Genomic DNA, 5,140 nt, shown 5'->3' with positions numbered 1-5,140 from the left:
TCTCTCTCTCTCTCTCTCTCTCTCTCTCTCTCCACACACACACACACACATACACACCATTGGTTCTATTTATTTGGAGAACCCTGACTAATAAAATAAGCCACTCAATCTCAGTCTATGGTATTTTGTTATAGCAGCTTGTATAAAGACAACAAGAGATATCAGTTCCTTGTCAAAATATTCAAAAGATATTTTAAAAATCCACATATAACTACTACAAAATGATTTTTGTTTTGACCTGAATTGACAAGGTATTAACATGGTTCAGTCAAATTGTACAGTTTAAGAATGTTGGAGCTATCAGAGACTTTAGAAATCATTTGGCCAAATGCCTTCAACTCCCTGGGTAAGGAGATTGAGAGGAGACTTTCCATAAGTTATGCAGAAAGGAAAGGGAAAAACTGGAACTTGAGCCTGGACCTACTACATTCTTATGTTTTTCTCCTTCCTTAGGAAAAACACAAGCACATTGTGAAAGTATTTTAATAAATATGAAATCTTCCCATAATCCCAACACCTACCACAACTACAGTACTTTTATTTTCCATGTATAGGCAAATTTTACATAATCATGACTGAAATATGCAGAGAATTCAATCGCAGTTATGAAACATATTCAAAATAAGTATTTTTCCTCAAATGTAAAAACTGAAGTCAGTAAAAGTACTAAATGTAAATATGAGTGAATTTTTATATAATGTTGGGATGAAAGGATTCTAAATATGACAGCAAGGCTACAATAATGAAGGAAAATGGCATTATATTTTACAATATAAAATAGAATTTATTTAACGTTAAAATAAAAATAATGCCTTTTCAACAGAAATGGAAAAGTAAAATTATGATTGAATGCCAGCTATATAAATCTTAACATCCAGTTTATTTTGTTGTAAATTTTGAGAAACCATACACATCAGGTAGAGCACTAATCTCCAGGATATACAAAGAACTAAAAAAAAACTTAATACTGAAAACAAACAACCCAATCAATAAATGGGCTAAGGAACTGAACAGATACTCGTCAAAAAGATATACAATCTATCAATAAATATATAAAAAGGTCAACATCTCTAGTAACTAGAGAAATACAAATCAAAACTAATGTTCCATCTTACTCCAGTCAAAATGGCAATTATCAAGAAAACAAGCAACAAATAAATGTTGGCAAGGATGTGGGGGAAAAGGCTCACTCATACATTGCTGGTGAGACTACAAATTGGTGCAACCACTCTGGAAAGCAATATGGAGATTCCTTAGAAAACTTGAAATGGAACCACTATTTGACCCAGCTATCCCATGCCTCAGTCTATACCCAAAAGGCTTAAAATCAGCATACTATAGTAAAGCAGCCACATCAATGTTCATAGAAACTCAATTCACAATAGTTAAACTGTGGAACCAACCTAGATGCCCTTCAATAGATGAATGGATAAAGAAAATGTGATATATATATATATATATACACACACACACACACACACACACACACACACACATACACACAATGTATATTATTCAGCATTAAAAGAGAATAAAATTATGGCATTTGCAGGTAAATTAATGGAGTTGGAGAGTATCATGCTAAGCCAAATAAACCAATCCCCAAAATCCAAAGGCCAAATGTTTTCTCTGATATGTGAATGCTGATCCATGAGGGGGAGGGCAAGGGAAGGGAGGAATGGAGGAAATTTGGATTGGGTGGAGGGGAGTGAGGGGAGGGGATGGGAAAGATGGTGGAATGAGATGGACATCATTACCCTAGGTAAATATATGATTACACGAATGGTGTGACCCTACATCATGTATAGCCAGAGAAATGAAAAGTTGTGCTCCATTTGTGTACAATGAATTGAAATGCATTCTGCTGTCATGTATAACTGATTAGAACAAATTAAAAAAAGAAAGTCTTAATTTGTAAAGATGAATAGTTGTATAAGTTAACAATTTTGGTTTTTTTATTTGCTGTTTTAAAAGCCTGCTTTGCCAATCTAGAATATTTTTTAATTGATCCAGAAACTAGAAAAAAAAACAATAGTAGATAATTACTGTTTTGAAGTTAACTTATAAATAATATTTAACAATAACTCAGACTCCCTACTTGCAGAAAGTTTACTTTGCTGAAAGTCAATGAATGGGTCCTCAGGCGATATAAATGTTCATTTTTTAATAGAAAAAATCATTTTTAAAAACCATACTCAATACTCTTGCATGTTTAGTCAGATTGTGCTGAAAATTCACATTCCTCTGTGGTTATCAAATTGTGGTTATCAATCCTTATCAAATGGTTCTTCAAAGAGAGCCAAATTTATTATTTTGATTTTGTATATTGAATATAATTCAATATCAGTTTCCATTTTGACACTTCATTTGCAGTCATAGACAGTAATTATTCAAATCCAGATTGTTAAATTGAGGGTTGTTCTGCTTATTATAAGTTTCACAAAAACATAAGTTAAAGCAACCATTTTGTATTTTTGTATTTGAGAGAAATTCATGTAATAGAGTTGTTTGTCAAAATGGTAGGGTTCATTTGTTTGGGGCCCAATATGATACATTCATACCTTTTACTCAGTACACTTCAGTGTGAAAAATAAATTCTGGAATCTAGTGTCCATATCATTATAAATGTCTGACAAATATCAAATTAAACTCAATGACTCATGAAAATAAAAAATGATATGCCATAATTTTACATAGTTTTGAAAGAAGTTCACAACTTGTTTGACAGTGGAAACACCTGTAAGGGAATAGAAAGAAAGAGCTGGAAGAAGTAGGGAAAGCCTCAGATCCTGATGCAGCTCTGATCTCTATGAAAAGGGAAATGAAGGCGAGTGAAATAAGAGGACTCAGAGACAGCACACTGTGCTAGGAAAGTTCTGACCAGACCCATGGGGAGTCTTGAGCCTCTTATCAGAGTAATCCTGAATCTTCCAGGCATAGGCCTGCCTTATTATTATGGCCATGCATAGTCATTGGTTGGGGAGATCCAGGGGAAAGCATGGCCTTGGCATAAACTCAGTGATAGATTTCCAAGCACAACAGAAGGAGGTTTCAGTTCTTCTATCGGCAGAAACTCAGAAGCACATTTTTGTGACTGACAAGGTGATAGCATTTAAGAATACAGAGAAAATGGGGCCAGATCACATAGGTTCATGTAGCCCATTTTTATGACTTTGACTTTTATTTTTTGATGTGATTATACCATTGGAGAGTTTCAAGCAGAGGAACTATATGATTTGAATCAAATATTAATAGGAATATTATGTGATGTTAAGAATGGATTGAGGACCTGAAGGGGGAAAAGCTGGGAGATGAGTCAAAGGCTATTTAATTAATTCAAGAGATGACAATTGTTTGGTGCCTAAAGACATTTTGTATTGTTGTAACAGAATACTAGAGACTTAGTACTATATCAAGAAAATAAATTTATTTCACTCATGATTCTTGAAGATGGAAAGTCCAAGATCAAGGGTTAATATCTATCAAGGGCCTTCTTACTGTATCATAACAAAGAGAAAGGCATCAAATGGTTGAGAGGAAGAGGACTGTTTGCTTTTATACTAAACTCACTCGCAAGATAATGAACCCATTTCTACAAAAATGACTTAATTCCCTTCTGATATAATCACTTATTAAAGTTTCTACCTCTCAACACTGTGACACTGGGGATTAAGTTTTCCCAACACATGAACTTTGGGGACACATGGCAACCACAACACTTGAATTACAACTTTGGCAAAAGAGGTGATAAGAATGGATGGACTCTAGACATAATTTTAAATAAATCCAACACAATTTTAATGGATTTGATATTAAGTGTGAAAAACATATTAAGGATAATTCAAAATTTTTAGCCTTAGCAAATGAAAAAGTCAAGTTTCCATTAACAGAGATGGGGATGACCACAGGAGGAGCAGGGACGAGGAGGAATTATCAGGCTTTCTGTTGGGAGAAGTTAAATTGAAAATGTTCAAATATTGTTAAATAAATTCCAAATTGGACATATGGGTCAGAGGAGAGATCTGGGCTGGATAGAGAATTTGGAAATTATGATTTAATAATCATTTAATAATCCAGCCCCCAGGCCATATAAACCTAGATGGCATCACCAAGGAGATTTAGATAGATAGGAGAAGGCTAAGAACTAAACCTGGGGTACCCAGCATAAAGAAGTTAGGAAGATGAGGAGGGACTAGCAAGGTACTGAAAAGAAGCAACCATTGAAGCTAAAAAAATGTAGTGAGGCAGAAGAGAATACCAGGAAAGGTTTTAAGTATGCCCAACCAAACCATGTCACATACTGCTATGCAATCAAATAATGAGCCTAAAATTTTGACCATAGATTTAACAACCCTGGTGATCATAAAAAGAGCAATTTCAATGTGGATAGAAGCTTGAGTGAATAGAATTTAAAAGAAAATACTAGGAGAGGAATTGCAGAGAATGCAGAAAATTTTCTGAGGATTTTTTCTTCAAACAGGAGTGATAAAATTTGCTGGTAGCTGAAGGGAAATTTCTTCTCAAAAAAAAAAAGTGGGGAATCCTTTTCCATTTTCAATTAGGTAGCTTTATTTGAATGATGCTTCACATCAAGGGTCAGAAACCTTTTTCTATAAAGAGCTAAAATGTAAATATCTTCAGCTTTGTTGGCCATATAATCTCTGTCACAACTACTCAGCTCTGCCATTGCAGTACAAAAGTAGTCACAGACAATACAGAAATGAATAAGCATGGCTGTGTGTCAGTAAAATGGTATTCACAAAAACAGGTGGTAATATGGATTTGGCCCATGAGTTGTGGTTTGTTGACACCTGCTTCATACAATCTAGCACCAGTAACTATAATATCCAGTCTAAAAATATGTATTAAGTGCCTATAACAGGGCAGGTGACTATCTAATTGTTGTTAATTTATTATCAATGAGAAAGGCAGATGCTGTTCTTTCAGGAGCTCCCATCCTAGATTTAGTTGCATGATACATCCTTCTCTCCCTAAGCCTGGTACTTATTCCTACCACATCCATCCCCCAGGCCACATCCCACATTAGGCACATGGGCCCATGCTAGGGCAGCTTTTACCTTTACCAAGTGTAAGTGAAAAAAGCTTCTATTCCTACCCAGGTTTTCTTTTTCCTAAAAGA

The sequence above is a fragment of the Marmota marmota genome, unplaced genomic scaffold (genome assembly GCF_001458135.2).
Source record: "Marmota marmota marmota unplaced genomic scaffold, marMar, whole genome shotgun sequence".
In the NCBI taxonomy this organism is placed as follows: domain Eukaryota; kingdom Metazoa; phylum Chordata; class Mammalia; order Rodentia; family Sciuridae; genus Marmota; species Marmota marmota.
The sequence above is the reverse complement of the archived record's forward strand: the minus strand, read 5'-3'. Positions refer to the sequence as shown.